The following is a 23,659-nucleotide window of genomic DNA, read 5'->3' as shown; positions in this document are numbered from 1 at the left end:
CCGCCGCCGGTCGCAACACACGATTTACGGGGCCATACGCGCACGCACACCGGACGCAGCACGACGTGGTACGACCGCGCCGACCAGGACCGCGAGAGACCACGACACCGCGACACACCGCGCGACCGACGGTTTTTCGTCCGGTGGAAAAGATTTCCAGTCGAACCGACGCACTCGTGGACTGCGGCCGAACACCCTCTCCCCGGACCGACTGCGACTGCGACGACGACGAGATTATATTATTATCATAATAATTAACACGTTTTGTTTTTTATTATCATTATAATTATTGTTGTTGTTGTTGTTGTTATCATTATTATTATTATTATTTTATACCTGCCGCCGCCGCCGTCCTCTGACCGCTATTTTTCCTGGGACTTTGAGGCACCACTGCGATGTATTTTACATAATACGTTATACGAGTATATATAAAAATATTTTAATTTTTTTTTTTTTTTTTTTTTTAATACGTTTTTCTCGTTATCGTCGTATATACCGTACAGTCGGTTCCGGTGGCCAATCGCCGCGGGAAAAAATAAACCAGGCAAACCGCGACCCATTATAATAATAAAATATTTCGAAAAAATATCGATTTTCCAAACGAAACTCGCAACGGTCTTTGCCTCTAATCACCGCCGACACGTTATCGCGGAGTGGTGCAGGTGGTGGTCGTCGTTTCAAAATATACAAATTAATGTATATATAATATTATCCGAGATATACGATAAACGCGAGCGTGTCGTTGCAAAGCCGGCTCCTGCGACTTAATCCGAGGCGATAAATATTCACATTGTCGATGTTTAACCGATTCGTACGTAACGAGATGTCCGTCGTGATTTTGTGCAGGTAACTTTTATATTATTATTGTAGTTATTTTTGTATTGCTGTTGTTATTATCTTATTGTCTAGTTTTTTGAGGGATTTTAGAAAATAACGTTTTAATTAAATCATCGTCAGCGTTGGCGGTTGATATTACGGTGCCTAATTTTAAGTTGTTCTGGAGTAAACTTTTAATACTAAATCAACGATAATAAAAAATATTTACTCGTCGAACATGATATTATTCATGACTATAAAATATTATATAAATGACCTATGGCTATGTCATGTGTACACGATTATTATAGCCAGATATACTTATAACAATATTTTTAAATGCCATTCATAAAACAATCATATCTATAATATGATATTTCTATTATGATTTTATGCGAGCTTATTTATTTACGTATTATTTCAATATAAAGTATAAACAGACATTATACCATATTAATTATTGTATCACAGTAATAGCAGTATTGTGATATTCAACATCTCGCGTTATGATTGTGACAGTATACTTTCTGTGTAGTGTAATGAGTTAAAAATATGATAAATACGTAATGTAAATGATGAACAAGGAATTAGTTAAAAAAATATACGATAAGATTTTTTTTGATAATTTGTGTTTATACAGCTGAACGAATTTAATGATTAATAATATATATTTTTTTGATGATTTATATTTGTACACCTGAACAGAAGTAATTATATTTATTTTATTAAATCTAAAGTAATTAAATAAATTATGAATAATGATATACATGTATATCATTACATCTACCCCAGATTTTTTTTTGATGTTAAACATTTTTTTGAAACAAATTATTTAAATTAATATATCTATTAATTATTAAGCTAACTATGATTATAAAATGTATAACTTAACACTAATGATACAATGATATAGCAAGAGTGTAACTTTTTTTTTTAAATAACCATGTTATGTAGATGATTGTGTTAGATTGATAATCTCTTTTTATTTAGTTATAGCTTAATTGGTTTGTGATCGTTATTTTTCCTGTTTGTGTTGAGTATTTTTAAATCTTGATTTTTATCTTGATTTAAAATCAGTAGTGATTGTGGTTGTTCTTCATTTTGTTGTTGTGGTTGTATTTTGTGCATATTGTGCATTATATAATGTGTGATTCTACTAAAGATATCAACTACTAGTTTTACGCTCCATCCAAAAGTTTGGTATAACAATGATATGTTTAGATCTGGATTGATACATGTTAGAAATTATTCGCCATATGAAAAATATTTCTAGGAGGCCAGAGATAAATTCTCCAAATACCGTAAACCAGCCCCACATTTTTTTTAGTTTATTCTCTACCAATTGACTATAATGATGTTTTCATCGAATAGGGTATTTAATTTTAGTGCTTTGTCTATGGTCGAGAAGATCATAGTTTGTCTAGCTAGATTTTTTTGGGATGCTTCTATCTCTTGTGGAAGTACTAAGTATTGTTGAAAATCCTCCATGGTTTCGTAAGTGTATATCCCAGCTGTCATAAGGTGTTCTGAACTTTTGTAAGTCCATGTCTATTCTGTTGAAGGTTTTTAAGTTTGAGGTCTTTTTATTTCGCTTGCTTTTGACATGATTGCAAACCAATCACCATCGAGATAAAAGGCAGATAGAAGTAGATGATTGCAATCTATTTCTGTGCCATATTTTTGTAGTGTTTTAGTTTTGGGAGCCATAAAATATGATTGGTTGTTATATTCCACTGGTAGTTCGTTGTAGCGTGTATTTTTATATAATATTTCAACTTCGACCAATTTACATTTTATTAAATATATTATTTCACCGGCTTTGATGGCTGTTAAACCTGGGCTTTCGCCCATTGTATACGCAAATTCGGTGAGATTTTAAGTTGCTAAGCTCAATTTTTGTATTAGTACTTTTCTTTTTAGTTCCTATTGTTTTTGTAATACATCTATGTATAAAGTTGTAATTGATGATTTGAACTGATTTTCTATGTATACTAATTTGGTATTAATATATGCCATTAAATCTATATTTTGTGGTGAGATATTTTTTGTTTTGAAATGGCTGAAAAATAGTGGGTCTACTCGTATAAGTATATTTAATTGTGACTTATGAGTGTTCTGTTTGAATAACTGGTATGTGACATGCATATGTTTGTTTAATGCCTTTGAGAGCAAAGACTATTTTGTCGGATTCGACCAGATATGTGTGTTGATTTTTATTGGTGGTTAATGTAACAATAAATGCTGGTCCATCATATAAAATTGTAAAGTAGTAAGTGTTGTAATCATACGTTTTTAGATTCCATATTACTTTGCTTTTGTCGAGATCACATATTCAATGTGAATATATTCTTTGGGTATTTTATTCGTTGATTTTAAAGTTTTAGTTCCTGGTCTCCAGTGCGAGTTGTTGACATAATATAACATTATAGATTGCCTTTTTATTCCGTAAATTATACCTGTTTTGTTTGAGCCATTGTATATACTATATATATGTATCATGATTATAATAATTTTCTATTGATGCTAGTTCGTCATCAGACCACCAATAGTATGAAAGCGTAGATAAGTTAAGTAAATCTAATAAATCAGCTATAGTCGTGATATTGTTTATTTTGTTATTATTTAATGCGTTACATATAGCACATATGCCACAGTTGCCGTCACTTTGAACATTTTCCTGGTTTAATGAATAATAATACATTTTTTTTTTTTTTGATAATTTGTGTTTATACAGCTGAACGAATTTAATAGCTAATAATATATATTTTTTTTGATGATTTATATTTGTACACCTAAACAAAAGTAATTCTATTTATTTTATTAAATCTAAAGTAATTAAATAAATTATGAATAATGATATATATGTATATCATTACAGTAGATTTGCGTTTTTATGTAGACAATTCGATTACTACTCCATATTAAATTAAATTATATCCTATGTTTTTAACCTTCCAATACTATTCTATTTACAATCATCTATTGTGATTATTTTTTTAAATAGATTTTATTGAAATAATTTTTATAATATAATTGCTATATGATAAATTAGTATTATAAACGTTAAATTCTTAATTACATTTGTCTTTCGATTTCCATGTACTTATTTTCATAGAAAACACTTAACTGCTTAATTCGAGAGTAATTTTATAAATAATATCAAATAACTATAAATGAATTCTATCATGAAATATAAAAATATTATATACACCTTCTCATTTATAAATTTAACTGAAATTTTTTTAGTATTAAATTTATAATCGATATTACCCTTTTATTTGTACATATTCTAATTTATTATTTTTGTACTTCGAAAACTTTGATTAATATAGATAAAATTATATGTAATATTTTTTTAATATTCATATGAAATTTAACGATAAAATATATTCTTTTAATTAAATATGTTTTTCAAAATTCTAAAAATATAATAATTAATGATATGTATTTATAATTATTAATTAAATATATTTCATATTTATATAGCATTTAATGATAAAATAAATTATATTAATTCAATATATTTTTTTGATGTCAAAAATACAGTAATTAATGATATGTAGTTAATTTTAAAGTAAACTTTTAACAAAATGTTCAATTTTGGTTATTTATGGTTTTATTAATTATTACTGTTAATACATTTTTGAATTTTCGAAAATGTATGACGGTTATTTAAAAAATGTATGGTATTATACAACCATATTAAATTTTATGTACAACATTTTTATTTTAAATTAAATGAGTAGAAAGCAATACTTTTAAAATCCAAATTCGAATTTGTGATGTTAAAATTAAGTAAGTACATTATTTACACATTTTTTTCTTAAAATTATCGATAAACGATTTTTCATTTTAAAAAAAAAGTTTTTACTACAATTTTATAAAATATATGACCTATTATACATAATATATTTAACATTTGATTTACATGTGTATTATTTATGTTTACCTACAATCTACATAGTAGGTAAAAATTGATTTTATTTTATCAATGAGAATAATAACTAAAAGTTTTATCATTTAAATATCAGTCGTATATGGGTATATGTACAAAATAATGTATACATCATTTACATTTGATATTTGATTAATTTAGACTGAAGAAAATAATATAAATTATTATTTTATTTTAAAGATATTCGGTGGTTATGTATATTTGGCGTACACTAAAATCGAAATTTTCCCCATGTAAAATTGGAAGATTACGTTGTTTAGTAGTATGATGGTCATTGCCAAATGGGCTTATTGCCAAACAATTCAGAGAAAAATTATTTTCCGAACGCGTTTTCGTGTTGAACATTATTATCAACAAGATTTGTATCTAATAATTGTTTAAATATGACAGTTGCAAAATAAATCTAGGAAATGAGTAGGATGCAGTGACGTGAGATAATACTGATTTTGAATCAAGAATGTAATTCGATATGTACTTGCATATTTCATCATTTTATGAAGTATTAGATAAATTTGTCAAATTGTAAATACGTACATTTTAAAATGCACGAACTATAAAAATTAAAATTTCCAAAATTAGCTTCACATTTATAACTAACAATTAATATAATATATTACTGTATATATGTAAGTAATGTTTATTATAAGTGATTTATAATTAATTTAATACTTGCATTTGTAATTTAATCAATGCTATATTGTATTATCAAACAATTTAGTTTTGTAGTTTTATATTTTTGATTATAAATAATTTGCCGTCAGGTGATAAACGATAAATAATTTTAGCCGTTTGCCCATGAACGCGTTATATTCAAATTTTAATCATATTATTTAGCATTTAAAAATTTGTATCTACTTAGTTAAAATATAATTTAGTATTAATGCACTATCCGTTGTTTAACAACTAACTAGTAATTGTAAAAAGAAATTGCTGTAACTTTAGTATGAACAACGCTGTTTTTATTTAGAACGTTAGTTTTTTTTTTTTTTGTCTTTATTTATAATGCTTACGTGGCGGCATTGCGAATTTGTTGCTATTATAGACTATATATTTAACAGTGTATTTTGGATGTATATATAATTTTTTTTTTAAATCTCAATATTTTATCTATGTTAAAATGATCTAGTTTACAAAACAAAAAAAAAAGCGATTTTATTTTTATTTAACGTATAGTAATGTAAATGAACATTACGTTTATTTGAAGTAATACAATTTACTATAACTATACTATTCACTATAAGAATGTAGAAGTTTAATAATCAAACAAAATAATATGAAGTTTATGTTTTTGTTCATATATCTTCGTGAAATCTATTTCATAAAAATGTTTTAATTTAAAATACATCTTAAACATTATATAGCAATTCACAGGTAGGTATAAAATTAAAATACTCGTTCAATAATTAATGTATCTAAGTGTTTACTCTGAAATAAATGAACCAGTTAAATATTATGCGTAATTAATTTAATGTATTAACTATTAGGTACCTATATTATTGTGCGCTAAAAAAACGAAAAATAAAACATATCAATTTTCCGCTAATATACTAAAATCCTTAGGAAATGGTTGTGTAAATCCAGCGAAAATCCCCCTTAAGCTCTAATGTAAAAACCATCAATCACATGTTTAGCTACCTGAATAAATCCTGACACTATTGATAATTTTAATCAATGTGTCATCAAGAAGAACCTGTGAACAATACATTATTTTTCTATTCGGTTGAACTTAAAAGCTAAACCCAAATGGTCAGAGCTTACCCGAATGAAAAACGTTTTAAAATCATTACATTAAAAATGTATACCCACTGTATATAAATTGTGTGTATTAAATTTTTAATTAATGAAACATTTTATTTTTTATTCTTGATAATTCAAATATCATTCTAAATTAAATAATAAAATTATTCCTTGTAATGTAAGACATAATGTATATCTAAATCAGTATTTCATAAACATGCACTAAATATTAATACCTAATTATTTCTATATTATGGTCCATAATAATTGTATTTTCTAAAAGTTTTGTTATGTATCAAATTTGTTTAGTCTACGTTTATTTTTTTTGATATAATTTATTACTATTTTTTTATTCATTTTTAAAATGGAGTTATTAAATAGGTATGCCGAATACTAGCTAAATCAATTTTAACCAATTTATTTATTAAAAAAAAAAAAAAGATAGTTTCTAAAATCAATCGGTATTTTCGAGGAAAATAATTTTCCTGTGTAGACTAATCCTAGATGATCCTTTATAAGTGTTCATACACATTATATATGTCTATTGTCTATATGTCTATAAACACATGTTTTTCGTTTTTAATTTTTGTACTAGATAATTTTTGTTTGTTACATCAAAACATTATTATCAAAATGTAAAGTGTATTTTTTATATATTAACGTTTATTTAATTTAAATGAAATGTGATAACTGATAAAAAAAAACCTTATTTTATTTATCGAATCATATAATCTAACAACTATTTTGTGATCTAATTATCCAACTATGTCAAGAACTATGAAAACACATTTTCTTTTAATAAATTCCAACGTTTGATTACATCGTATTTCATACATTTAAATATTGGGATCTTATTATGTACGTTAAGTTTTAGAACGGGCTAATGGTAGAGCAAGATATTTAATGGTGGTACATTTGCCTACCCTATAGTTTGTCTCTGCTGGTATTTAATGTATAAGTAAGTAGGTTACCTAATATTATTATAAATATTAAACGGTTCATTTTCATACTTCAAATAGACCGTATAATAATGTTATTATGATATTTAAAATGTTGAGAAAAATCTAACGTTATTGTAATTTAATACCTATCTCAATAAACTAATATTATCCAATATTATTAAATGAAATGTGTATATGTTACGGTAAATGATGTTAAATGGAAATTAACGTTATTCACCGGTTATTAACGTTATTTACCAAATATACAGGTAATTATCGTTATAAACTGGATAATCACGTTAATGACTAAATACACAGGTAATTGATGTTATAAATCAGATAAGCGCATGAATCTCAAATACTACAATTTGAAAAATTATGTAAGTACCCAGATATTTTTAAAAATAGAATAAATGCATTATTATTTTTTATTTATTTTTACAAGTTTTACTCCCATGACATTTAATATAACATAATTTTTCAGCCCCAAGGTAAGCACAATGCTTATTATTATTACAACTAGTCTTGCAATGACAACGCTGGTACCTTCGAGGGCTCGCAACCGAATTATTACTAGCTACTTCCCTCAGTGTCAACTGTCTACCATCTGCTAATTTTATCACATTGTCCATGTCTAATAGATTTTATTTGCAAACAGCTATTTTTGGCATGTGAAATAATATTTAAGAAAACTATATTCCGTATTTATAAAATAATAAAACAAATTTTAATTTTAATAGTATATTTTTTCATTAAGAATTAACTTACAGAGTTTGTATAAATCATGTTCAACTTGAGTGACAACTAATAGTATATTTTGCATAGAATCACGAGCTCTATCAACGTTTGGTATAATAATACACATACAGTTAAGCCTATTTCAAGCTGAGGAAACTTTTCTTTAGAAAATTTCATCATTTCCTCTCCTTGTTTTTCTAAATTTTTTTTTGAATTTTTACATGCAATACAAATATTTTCTTGACAATCATCAAAAAAATATTTAAAATAATTTTCAAATATTTATATTTTAGTTTTATTTTTGTTATATTTAAAATTCGGAAATTTATCGTTAAATAATTAAAGAATATTTAAGTACCAAGTTCCGAATTTTTTTCTGCGATTTCTATGATTTAATTTCCGATTTTGTCTTCTTTGATGATTGGTTCTTTGGTTATTTTTTTAAATCTTCCGCAATAACCTCTTTTATTTTATAATCAGATCAAAATTTCCCAAATCATACGGTTATTAACGTTATTCACTAGAAAATAACGATAATTCCCACATTCGTAGGTAAATAACGTTAATAACCGGTGAATAACGTTAATTTCTGATATAACATCATTTACCGTAACATATATATATATAATGTATAATCAAACTCTTTTAAGAAATATCTTCGATTTTGAACGGAATTAAACTTTTAAATTATTTTTATTCCATGGATATTTCCTAATATTTTATAAATACGTTATTTTTGAATAAATTATCAATTTTCAAAAAAAATATTAAGAGTATATATTTAAAATAGCGGTATATTATAATAATAAACAGCTAATACAAACACATACTGTTTTAAGTTTTTAACATTTAAAAATTAATCATATTTTACAAATGAAATAATTAAAATCCATTTCAGAGCTGTAAGGTTGATAAACATTTATTAATTCATTATAATTTATTTTTATTAGTATTTTTACCCTCGCGTGTTTTAATTATATTAAATAAATTTAGAAGAAATGATTTCAAATAGTTTTTGAATTCTTCATGTTCGTATATTAGTTTTAAAATAATTAAATAATGTATTGATTTTATATTGTTTTCTCACTATTTAAAAAAATATAATTTCAAATATCAATAAAATGTAAAGATGTCGTATTTAATAACACATTAGCTATATCGAGGAAATAAAACTATAATTAAATTAATATAAAAATACAGATATATGTGTTATTTCCCTACACAATAATTCAGTTCTATTAATACTATGTTGTATATATGTATTGTAGATCATATATTAATGATGAAATTGATTTTATAACTATCTCATGAGTTTTTCTACGATTAACTAATATGCAGTGGCGTGTTTAGGGGGAGAGGGGAGGAGGGGGGGTCTCGACCCCCCCGCAAAAAAAAATAATATTAATTTATATTATGTGTTTTTAATGTTTGTATTACAATATTTTTAAAAATAACTTGGGTTTAACTATTAATTGACATTTATTTTCATAATAATAGTGAAATATAATATAATATAAATAATATCATTATTAAATCATAACTCGTATGTATTTTATTATAATGTTATAAACTTATATTTAATATTAAGACCCCCCCCCCACAAAAAAATTGAAAATACGCCACTGCTAATATGTATAAGTAGGATTATGCGATTACAATAAATTTAGGTCTAATAATTTTCAGAAATTCAAAAAAATTAAATGAGTAACATTTAGATTTTTCTTGAATTATTTTTAATTATTTTTTTTTTTTTCAATTGGACATTTTATTTTGATTTTTTTTCTCCAACAGCCGAATTTATTTATGTGGAAACATTCCAATTTTATTTTTCCCGAACACATACACAATTTTATTAAATAGTTCAAAAATTGTTTTTTTTTTTTTTTGCAAACGAATCAGTATTTGTTGGCTTTTTGTTGCTTTTTTGGATGTTATCCAAAAATCTAAACTTAGTTGCTCTATTCGACAAAGTTCATTATTTCAACCCACATTAACAAACAAATATTGCACCGTTAATAGATTTCGTACGTTTAAATTCTATTAGATTAAAGGTAAGGAAAAAATTATAAATGTAGCAATAGTATCTATATTTATACTATTATTTTAGACTTTTTGATACTTCATAATATTATTCAAATCCAATGAAACGTGAATACAATATCATCAAATACCTATTTTCAAAATTCATTCATTTTAATTTTTAAATCTAATTCCTTATAAGTGCATGTGTTTTAAAATTATATCATCCATCAATAAAATAATATGTTCAAATTATTAAAAGATATTCTGATATATTCGGCACAGTACCATATCACATTTGCATGTAAATATATTAAAAATAATATGACTGTAATGCTGTAAACATGAAAATTTATTATTCTAATAGTTGTATCTCGACTCTCGAGTTTCGTATTATTACAAAACTACGTCATATATCAAACAAATATTTATTTATTTAAACAAGCGCTTGTTTAATATTTGACATTTATTTTTTGTAATGTGTATTGATTAAACTGTGGGTATACTATAATTGAAATCAAACGTATGAATAATTATTTTTAAAACTATGTAATGAAATAAAAATATATATTCAAAGCGTAAACTTTAACATGTATTACAGATGTAGTCTATAGTATAAGGTTATAAATAAATCTATAACATAAAATTATATTTTAACAATTTTTGGAGGGCTTAGCCTTCCAAGCCTATACATTTACAAAATATATATTTTCACTTAGAATTATTTTAAAATTTTAATATCTGCCTATTGTTATTATTAATACACATAATATAATAACAAAAGTATTAAACAGGATTTTATATGATAATCATATCATAATTTTTTTTATTATTATTAATGATTAACTATTATAACGTGCATCCATAAAAAAATACGGTGTAAGTTTTAGAAAATATTAAAAAAAATCTAGTTTTAACTTATAAAAAAGAAGTTTTGAATACCTATTAGAATATTGATTTATTAAAATAATTAAAAATGTATTTGTTTAGTAATATTAAATATCAAATTAAAGTTTAAATATTATTTATAATTATAAATCTATTTCACTATTTTAATATGATAACTAATATAAGTAGTTTAAAAATGTCGTTATTTATTGCCATTTCTTTGTAAAATTTATTTATATTATAATTTGAATTGAATTTGATTCACTAAAATTTAGTTATAATGATACAGTCTCGTTAGTTTTTTGAATTTGTTAATTTGTTTTAGATATTTGTTCAACATTTAATAACTTGATCAATGTAATTTGAGTTGTTATTTTTTTTAGTACGAGAGATAAATTTCAAAACACCAGAATTGGTATAGTGAGAAGTCAGTGACATCTTATTGTGCCACCCTCCGGCACCATTTGATTTCCTTGGCATTTCATTTAATATCCTCAACGGAACTGTCGACATTTCAATAGGATATATATATATATATATAATTACAAGAAGTTTTCACTTTATTGCATTTTTCATCTAACGTCTTTTATTTTTACTAAATATGAAATCAAATCTTATTCATCCTTTTCAAACAATGATTTTTTTAGAGCCTAAACTTTTCTATAAACAAATTTTTGAAAATTTTAAAAAAAACTCAATATCTAGGGGGAAATATTTATGTAGATAAATTTATAGTAACGTTAAAAAAAAAAAAAAAATTAAACGTGAACTGCAAAACATACACTTTGCGATGTTTTGCGCTTTCACAGATACAACGATTCCGAGTCACGTTTTTTTTCAACTTAGATAAGATAGTCATATCCACGGTTGCATCATTTTGGTATTACGGTATTACATTTGGGCAATAGTGTACTTTAAAAGGAACATTAACTTCCAGATCTGTAATTTGTGTGCTAATTTAACATAATAGATACCAAAAATTCAAATTTTTGTAATGATTTTCCAAGAATATAAATGTACAAAAATGTACGTAAAATATAATAAAAAATATTAACAATTATTAAAATAACGATTTGTTATTAGAACACATTGCATTTTATAAATTGTATAGTTGAAATTTAAAACATTCCATCTTTTATTAATTTACTTAAATCCTAACATAAATATAAGTATCGTGAAATTGTATAGATATTTTAAAATGATAATTGTTCAGGGTTAATTAATACAAGTTTCATTTACAAACAACTGTTTTATCGCTTTTTGTTTTACACACATTTTTTGGCAGTTATCAATAGACGATTAATTAATTATTGCCATTTTTTTTTGTAAAAAATTCGTTTCCATCATAAAAATTAAAATATATTAACCACAAATATCAAGTATAATTTATTATATGAATTATTTAATTTATATTTTTATTAATTATACTCCTTATAAATTATTCAACTATTTTTAAAATTATGAATTATGCTTAAAACTCGTAATTCAAAAAACTTGATTTTACGACAAAGATTCCCTGATTTGTCACATATTAATATTTACTATGAAATTACTCTGTTATTGATAATAATATTCATCAGTTTTTTGAAGTTTAAAATAATTAATTTCGATTTTTTTAACTAATAAAAAAGTTGTTCATTTTTGTAGTAAATTATATTTTTTTTAATTTGAACAATATTTGATAATTGTTAAATTGTTATATTTACGCTCAAACAATTATTATATAATTAATCTCTTTTATATAAAATATATTTGAAAAGTTTTATAACATTGTATATTTATGTGTAATAATGATTTATGAAATAAATAAAAATTAAATACAATTAAATATAATAATAAAAATTTGTAATATGTTATATCAATAGTTTTATACTGTATATTCATTTTATCATATAAAAAGTATAATGATTATCTGTTCATCTTGAAATAAATTGATCAATTTATGAAGTATAACAATTTGCGTATCCTATACAGCTTAAGTATTTTCAAAAATAATTAATTCTTACTTTATATTTGGGTAAGTGGTAGAAGGAATAATCGAGCTATTAGAAGAAAGATTAAATAAGTCCTTGCATAACAAATCAAAATGTATAGCACGCGATTAAATAAGTTTACAAGTGTATTGATTATTTAATGAGTGTGTACAAACGTCATTTGTCAGATACCTCAACATTTTATTTTCTGTAAGTTTTTAACTGTATTTCAAACCAAAAATATAAGATCATGGGTGATAATCGTTTTACAGCACCGATAAGCTTATATCATACTTACATAGTTACATATTATTAAGTGTTATTCCATAAATATAATATTAACAAACTTTTTAAGTTATATTTTTTTTTCTTACAATCGCCAACAAATCCAAAAAAAATAGTAGTCATTATACAAACGCACAAGATTCGAAAATAACAAAATGAACCACTTAAAAAGATGAACATTGTTATGAGACATTTTTTTTTTTTGTGTGTGTAATGATAGACACTTTCACTCTTTCACATACTCAAGTAAATACAAATTCAAACTTAATAATAAACACTTACTATATACTTATAAAAACATTTTGTACAAAAATAAAAAAACAATACCGATTGATGAACACATTAAAAAAAAAAATTCGATTAGTAAAAAAAAAAACGCTTATTATCGACCAAAGTCAAGAAAAATGCCACTATTCTTGGTGCTTCAAAGGGTAGGGTATGCACTTAAAAATGTTAAGAGCTGCTGATATATATATATATAGATAACAAACTGCGAGAAGTGTGTATAACATTTGTAATATTTACCAACTAAAACACAAATAAAAAAAAAACTACATCAACAAGACCGGAAGTATCCCCTTGATGTTAATGACTTGCAGTAAATAAAACAACTATCATATAATATACACATCACATGACATTGTATACGACCGTGCCGTGATTGTTCCGGAAGTAGGTTTTGCAATATATGCATTATCAGTATTTGGTAAGTTACTTTTATAATAAAAATTAAATAATTCAAAGCGAATCCATGTTTTTTTATAAAAAATTTAATGTGCTTATTATTAATTGTGTTAGCATAAATTTATATGAAATAATTCTGATCTTATATCATCTAAATTTGATCTTATGGTTTTGAATTTAAATTTATTTCCAAAACACCAGTTGTAATCGTTTACCTAAGCCTTATAGGCATGTCACACACTTGAAATTTAATATGGGATATTTTCCTCATAAATCGTACTATCGTAAGAATTTAATATTACCTATAAATTATGAAATATTACAAATATTACTTTCAAGTTTAGAGTGACATCGACAAAATATGTTATTTTTTGAGTTGTACTGTACGTATCATAAGAACCTTTGTATAAATACTATAAATTGTAATAAAATTACTATTAGGTTATTTCAATAGTACACCAAAGGTAAAACAACTAATAAGTAACTTACGTTACGTTATGTCATATTATGATTAAAAATTACTACTCAATGATCGTTTTGAAGATCGAAGTTTAATTAAATACAATTGGTACAGGTGTTTAAAAATAAAATATTAAAAGCATGCTACATTTGCATTTGTTGTCTCCATCTTATAATTATTCACGTTTAATTTTAGTAAGTTTTAACATTAGAGAGATTGGAGCATACTATTATAGATACTGATGTATTATATTCCATTTATTTTATTTTTTTTCCTTTCTTTTAATTTAAGAATAATTCATAACTGTTTCATTCATTTTTATTTTATTTCTTATTTTTTTTTAAGATGTATTAATTGATTTCCGTCAAATACCTACACATATTTTATTAATTTTTTTTTCTAAATTTTTATCAAATAAATTATATTAAACGCTTTGTTTATTATATCGTAATTAATAATATATTTTCAAAAAAAAAAAAAACAAAATTTTTCAGACATATGTCTATTATCCACCAATTTGTAAAACTTTACTGTAATCTTACTATATTTTACTTCTTATTTAAGTTAAATAACTAATGTAGGTATTATTAATAGTAAATAGGTACTTTGCCAAATAAAAGAAATTTTGCTTTTTATTTTTGAAATAAAAATAATTGAAAATTAAATTTTTTCTTTTTAATAAAACTTAATTGATTATTATATTTTTTAAATGATAATTTTACAATGAAATAGTAATTTTAAGCACTATTTATAGTATGATCCTACTTACATAATTCTGAGATACCTAGGTATTGACTTGTACTTATAAGTTATTAACAACTAGTAATAGTGAATAATATATAATAAAATATTTTCTTAACTATTATATAATATTATGTGCAGTGTCTTTAGAAAAAAAATAATTCAATATACCAATTACCGATACCGTATTAGAAATTAAAAAATAAAATTAATATATTTTAAGGATATTCTATAATGTCCTTAGAAATATAGACTAACACACCATTCCCGCTTAGAATTGTTTTACGTATGCAATAATCGATAAATTAATTCAAATTTAATGTATCTGTAATGGATCTACAGTCATCATTGTGACCTACTCAATGATGACGAAGTTCACTTGAAACCTATTATACAGCATTGACTTCCTGATTTTTTTTATTTAAAAACAATTATTCTTTTTATCATATTTTACAGCATTCAAATTTTCCTTCATTAGTATTTAATAATAAATATTCATTTTTGATAAAGAGTCGTGTATTTACTCACATATATTATTTTATAGAAGCTTCCGGTATAATTGATTGATTCATCTGTCATACTAATAAATTAAAAACCTAAAATTTTTAATTTTTTTACATAATATTTTTGCTGATTTTTCATGAAGATCCTTAAAGGATTTTATTTTTAGAAAATTTTCTAATATTATGTTGTTGAAGTATTTATGTACAACTACATGGGTTTTAATATTATACAAAATCATTTTCATTAATGTTATCATTTTTTACTTTAAAAAATCAATGAAAATTATTATTCGTACATTATACATCGTGTGATAAAATTTCATAACTCTTTATGTCCAGTAAGACAATAAATATTAGTATCTTTGGTATTGTATAATTGTATAATATACAGTTTAGAACTGCACATAATTTCAATATCTACCATTGGTTTTCATAATTTTGTTGTTATACGGGTGTTACAGCACACACTAAAATTTCAATGCAATATAATGTTTTCAGGTGACAACCGAAAATTATAGACGTGACCTATTCATCTATGTAATATTGTAACATATATAAAGAATACATTATGAAGCATTGCCATTTTTACAATGAAATTGTACATAAATGTTAAACTATCACGTTACACACAATATTATATGTTAAACACTTTCAAGCAATAAATGATAAACCACTATTATTCAATTAGTAAATACCTAAATTGAGTTTAAAGACCCGAGTCAAAAACAATTTACCTGAACAAATCTTGTTATCTGGGACATAACAAGCATTTGTCCGAATTGACCTATTATCAAATTCAAAAGTTTAAAAATAATATTTGTGTTTTGTTGGAAGTGTTTTTTATTATTTTAATTTTGAAGCCGGTTACAAGTTTAAAGGTAAAAGTTTTATGATAAAAATATGTACTTTAATATTAAAACTAATGAAACCAATCGTGAAACTATTAAATAAACATTTACTATGTTACGCACTTTTAAGACGAATACCTACCTAACTAATGCAAACACTAAAGTGATATCCACTGAATCTATACCTTTAAAAAAAAAATGAAGAATTTTTTTAAAATTACTAGTGAGTTTTAAATGTTTAATTTTTTATTCAATAGTAGAATTGACAACAAATCGAGTCAGTTTAAATGATAAAATCAGAAAAACCCAGAAGAACTGTAAATTGCAATAATGTATTTATTTCTAAATAAATAAATATAAATATATACATATATATTATACATAATGAATATAGTCAATAAATAATTGGTATCTTTAATGCAAATGTACTTATTCCGAACTGCATAATTAGCTTGAATCGATTAGATGAAAACGAACGACTTTACATGAATGTAATATTATATCTGTTTATATCAGTAATGTGTACATTTAAGAACCTTTGTGTTTCATCGTTTAGAAAGTTGTTTTGCGCTAGTACGAAATTTTAACGAAAAAAACTGTGGAAAAAATAAGTAACAGAATCAATGCTAGAAAACATAATAACTTCTATAGTGAAAAACAATAGATACGAGTAAAGATTCTGATTAAATATAAGAATACGCCGGTATAAGTATCTAATTAAAAGCTATAATTTATAAACACGTTGATTAACATTTTTTTACTATAAATTATAATTAAGCTATATTTTATAGGTACTTTATTTGAACAATATGAGTACCTATCTATACAGTGTAATATTATCGAACTCAATTTGTCATGAGTCCCGGACTAATAAATTATTAATTATTATTGTGGGTTTAACACATATAACACGATATGTGATCAAACAGTTTACATCGGTGTGTGTTACATTTACAATAGGTAACAAATTGTATTAGCAATAAAAGCTAGTTATGCATAGAATTAAATTCATATTTGTATTGATCGAGTATCAAAGCCAACCCTAATTTACATAGATTTAAAATTATTTTAATCAGACTATTCGAATAAAAATTAAATAGCACTCTTCATTTTCACATCATACGTAGTAAGAAAGTAAACATCCTACAGTACCTAGGTATATCAATAACATTATCGCTATTAATCTTATTTAATTCAAAATGTTTTGAAATCGAAATAATTTTAAACGTCCTCAAAAAATGTGTAATACTAACATTAACATGTATAATTTTTTTCTTAATAAAAAAAAAAAATTAGTTCCGCGTCCCAAATAATTGTTCATACCTACTAATATTCAATTTCTTGAAACACGAAAAAAATAAAGTTTTATAAAATATGGATTTTTTGCTTAAATGAAAAAAAATTCTCTACATTGAAAAAAATCTGATATGCATGCCATTAACGCCACACATCCGTTCACTTCACGAAAAGAACGGTTTCGCTAAAAGTATGTGAATTCACAAAAAAAAAAAAAAAATTATACAATAACAAAGAGTAGTTAATCAAGACAGAATATTATATTTTATTTTGATAAACAAACATTTAAAAAATATTATTTAAACATAAACTGTAGGTTTATACAATAAATATTCAAGGAGGTTTATTTTATGTATTTGATTAAATTGAACTTAACATAAACCCGATCTAAACGTATGTATATTAACATGTATGCATTTAAGTATAAAATATTGTTTTCGTATAAACAAAATAGATCCAACAGGGTGGATTCATTGTTAAAAAAAATGTGTTGATACATTCATGTCATGTCTTGTCATAAACATAAATGTTAAATGTGAAATTGGATATACGTGTATATAGTATATATATACATATATACTATATTAAATAGCGCAATAGAACTATTTTATTACAACATTATTCGTACTAACTATAAATAATTCTGTCTACTTATGTGAAATTAGCATAATACGTTACCTAATCTTAACCGAACAATCATATAGCCTCTTTTATGGAATATGTAGCCATAAAGGTACCTTAAAAATAGAGCATCTTAAAATTAAGCATATTAATTAACATGAATATACGTATAAATTGTCAGTTCATTAATAACTTTTAATATTCATATTAAGTACGTCAAATTATAAAAAAAAATAGAATTTTAAGAGAATAATATCTTTCTACAAATAACAATCAAAAATAATTTCCTTTGAAAAAAGTAATTAATAATATGTCATACTAGAACCATTTAATTTCAATTTGGAAGAAAAGATTTACGTTATTCACAGCGTACTTTAATACACAATAAATACCACGAATCTAACAATCTGAAAATTATAACACATACGGTATTTTGTAGTTGATACTTATTACACCACGGGCATTATAAACAATAAGCTTATGTTTATTTTAAATCTATGCAATTTTTAAATAAATATTAGACAACCTTAAAAAAGACTTATACATCATAAAATGTTATTGATAATATTGCAGGATGTACAGTTTCTTACAATAACGTATTTAACGTATAGTATAATATATACATTATATATGCATTAAAATAAAATAAGAACTAATTAACTAACCAAAATTAGCATAGTTATATATATGAATTACAAAAATGTGTGATAAGATAGGAGGGGTGCTAAGCAATCTCATTGCCTATTGCTAGCAACGAACAAATGTTTAAAATTAAAATGCAAAATAAATTATTTTGTGGTTTTTTTTTTCTTATACCTTTTAAGACAAGAAGTGTTAATATTTTTAAGTCACAATGTATTATTTGTACAAAATATTTGTTTAGCAGATAATTTTGACCAAACGACTTGTAATGTTATAAATTGATTTTACAAATAATGTCATATTATATTTAATTTAACCATAAAAGAAACTTTGATGATTCGAATAATTATAAATATATTAAATAGGTACCTAATATTCTACAAGTTTTAATAACTTTAAAGTAAGATTTTAATTATTTGTATTAATTTTATCACGTTCATTAGACATCAACAAAATAAAATATAAAAAAACTTGGAAGGGTGTAATATCATAAATTGAAGTAAAATATATACAATTCGAGCGGCAAGTACGCGTATAATAGTATATGATATAGACAAAGCTTGTGTATTGATTTGACGTTAATACGTATTTTTAGATTTCACGTTTATATAATGACTTTACTATGATATATATGAATTTCAGGATTATTAACGACGGCGTCCAATTGATATATTCTATTATAGTGTTTTATATATCTAAAACTATACATTACACATTACCTGTTTATCTATATGTATATCTATAATGTGAACATTATGTAACCTAGGTGATCGCCTCATATAACAGTTTATTATGATTGCCAAGTATTGGAAAAAATATATTATTTTTATTTTTATTTTAACTTCTGCCTATTTTACCAGAACGCCTAGTAATATTCATTTTATCCGGGTATATATTATTATGCTATTATTCTTTTATATTTTATGAAAATGTATTTAAATAATAACTACTTAAATAAAAACGCATTATGTCATATTATTTTTTATATTTTTCTCTCTTGATCATCTCGAAGGTAGCCCTCCTACAGTTGGTACACTATTCTGTTCATATAAACTTAAATTAATTATAAAAGTAATTAACTACTCATTCAAAAATTTGATTTATATAAATTTAAATTATTTGAAAGTAATTCTGTTTTGAAAAATATATATATATATATATATATTATTAAAAAAAATTAAAACTTAAAAAATGGTAACAATAAAAAATAATATAAAATATAAATATTATATTTTCAAAAATATTATTTTGGAATAAATGCAAATTATAAAAAAATAAAAATTTTTTTAAATAATTCAATACTTTTTTAAAAAATAACCTGTGTTTACATTATCAAAATAATTATCCCATATAATTATAATGTATAGTAATAAGGAATTTTAGTGCCAATATGGTATTATCTAATCGGTAGTTCAATGAAAATAATTAAATGTGCAAAATTATTATGATTTTTACTATTTTTAGCCTAGAATTACGTTAATAAATTATAAAATACTATTATGAAAGTAAATGTATTATTTTTAAATAAATAATTTTATATTGTTATATGATTAAGTTCTTAATACATAATTATGTATATGGGTTATCCATATAATTAGATGCAACTGTTCATCTTAAATATTTCTTTTATATTTATCATTAAAAACATGAATTAAGAATAAAATTTATTTGAACACTAGTTTATCATAAATAATTATTAATATAAATCATTAATCAAATTATTTTGTAAATCAGTTATTGATACCAAAGTACAAAATATCAAATTATCCATTTAACATTCCTATCCCAAAATGTCTTTATTTTTCTTCGATTATAAAGTTCAATAGTGTCATCATTTTATTGTTACAATGGATTTCAAATATAACAATACCCAAGTCAATAGTGTAGGCACTTAAGTACAATAATACGAATTTTTCATCGTTTAACACAAAGATAACAGTTTTAAAATTATATAATATTATCGTTCAACTTAGAGAAACATATCAAAACAAACAAAAAAAATAAATATTTTTTCAGATGTGGTCAAAAATAAAAAATAAATAAACTATACGAAATTGTTTTAGTATGGTGTACCGCACCACTGAGTAGGTCACAAAATATTAACTATTTTAGAACAACCAAATCGAATTAGTTACCATAAGGCCTAAGCCATTCTGAAAGTTTAATAATGAACCATTTTTTCTTTTCCAAAATCTGATGATACTGGGTAAGTCTATATAGTGAATGTTGAGGTACACCTCATCGTTGAATAGGTTAGTGCGTAATGAATGTTTTAAATTTTAATTCATTGCGTACAAAAATCGAATCTGAGGAGAGATACATAGATATTTCGACCTCTAGTTCTGAAGATATTTCATAATTTTTATATATATATTACTATTGGTAATTTATACTTCTATTAGTAATAGTATACAACGCTAAATTAAACGAATAGTTTTATCAAAAAATATTACATATGTTTGTCATATTATTAAATATATTATACTATGTCATACAATTTTTGTCAATTGTTATTACCTTATGATTTATGGTAAATATTTTTTTTTAATTTACCTACCTCATCATTATAACCAAAAAGTTTTTTTCCGTTTACATTTAATTAAAGTTCTAACTTATAAAAATGTAAATTGTATGTATTAAAAATGCTTTTAGAATATTTTAAGACCAGCTAGTAGTTTTAAGAACCTTGTATTAAATCCTCAAACTTAAATTTATGAATTTTTAACTACAAAATTAATTGAAAATGTTCATATGTTTGACAAATTCTATTAAAATTTTAATTTCAAAGTCTAAAAAAAATATATTTTTCAAATTTTTAATTATTTTAAGAAAAGCTAACGAGAAATATAGTATTAAATTATGACAATGTCAATAACTTAAAAAACCAACAGATTTCTTCTGATAAGATGTTTGATAGATTTTTCGTGTCAAAAATATTATAATAAGACAAACGTTAGTATGGTAGCCTTAAATTTATTTATTTTTTCCATTTTTATTCAAGATTTGTAATTTTTGTTCAGCTTTTTTCTGTATTCAAATTTTAAATATAGTGGTTATATTTGTTATCGATTTGATATCTCCAAAAAAAGACTTAACTAACCTTTTTTGTTCTTTTAGTAATAAATAAATATATAAGATAAGCTGATGTGAGATTGATTGATACAGATTAATTTTTAAAAGTCAAACAGTATAAAACATCACTACCTAATTATTTGTATTGAAATTTCACCTTAGTTTTACTAAGTGTTCAAAATGCATTACTTTTAATTTAATTGTAACAATTTATGCAAACAAAAAATATGTTATTTTAGATTGAACTCGTCTTTTACAAGAATTTATTGTTAAAAACCGATGCTCATTAATATATTCTCACTACAAAATGTATGAGGTACAAAGACAAATTTTAGAGTATTTGTAAGTTCGACCAACCAAAATATCTTAATTATTCAATAAGCTATACTTTGTTCAATATTATAACTTAAAATTGTAATTAAATTTATCTAAAAATAAAAACTGTAAGCGTGTATTTAATATTGGTGTCTACGTTTAAAGATATTTAAAATGGAAAACTTAGATTAAGCAATAAGAGCAAAAATAAAACTAAAAACATCGAATGATATTCATTATGTAGCCTTTTTTTATTTTTAAATTTTTAAATTTCCATTTTTTTAGACAATTTATACTTAAAATTTAAATACATTTACCGCATATACGAATAATATGATTCCAATTAATTTTGTGTTCTTATCACTTATTATCTCTATTAGACATTCAGATCTCTATATATATATATATATTCATATTTTAAGTTAAGTAAACTATTTACATCATAATATAGTTAATATTTTAAATTTTAATTACAAATAATACATGGGTACTTATTTTAAATCTATCCTATTTCAAGCTAATAGTAAATTTTCAGTATATTCTTTAAATTGTCAATAAAATAATATTTCAAACATGTAATATTATTTTTATTTTATCCAAGACTTCTTATCAAAAATATTAACGGTTTTTCTGAAAATGTGCAATTGATAATTACTCACAATTTTCATTGAAATAAAGTAAGACTGACATCAAGATAAAATTATAATACTTTATGACGTGTCTATATATTTTAATAAATTTAAAATATCGAAAATAGATAGTCATCACACTGTTCATATATAATAATAGGTAGATATGTTTCGATAATAATAAGTTCGAATTTAATATACTGCAGACGATTATGCAAACTTAAAACAATGGTCTTTATATGAGTGTGATATATTAAAAAACTTAATTTCAACTTGAGTTTTAAAATGTACATTAAAAAGTTCTTGGTACCTACGTTAATTGTAAATTCCAAGAAGTTTATAGTAAATAAATAATTATATTTTATTATTTTATTCGACTTGCGCAAATTATTAAAATTGAGGTCAACGCGAGTGCAACAACGCATTTAACGTGATGATGTATAAATTAAAAAACTGCATAATATAGTAAAATAAAATAGAACTAAAAATTCCAAGG

General features: G+C 23.6%; 1 protein-coding gene across 1 annotated transcript in view; it reads left to right on the top strand.

The window, feature by feature from the left end:
- The first annotated feature begins 35 nt into the window (after window positions 1–35).
- LOC112602384 (galactosylgalactosylxylosylprotein 3-beta-glucuronosyltransferase P-like) overlaps window positions 36–23,659 on the top strand; it is a 51,986-nt gene continuing 28,362 nt past the window's right edge. The window contains exon 1 of the mRNA XM_025350437.1: window positions 36–846. The gene's annotated coding sequence lies outside the window, so the exon portion shown is untranslated. The remainder of the gene's footprint in view (window positions 847–23,659) is intronic.

Source organism: Melanaphis sacchari, unplaced genomic scaffold (assembly GCF_002803265.2).
Source record: "Melanaphis sacchari strain LSU unplaced genomic scaffold, SCAv2.0 Contig87_pilon_pilon, whole genome shotgun sequence".
Lineage (NCBI taxonomy): Eukaryota > Metazoa > Arthropoda > Insecta > Hemiptera > Aphididae > Melanaphis > Melanaphis sacchari.
Note: the sequence above shows the minus strand (reverse complement) of the source record. Positions and strands in the feature narration are given on the sequence as shown.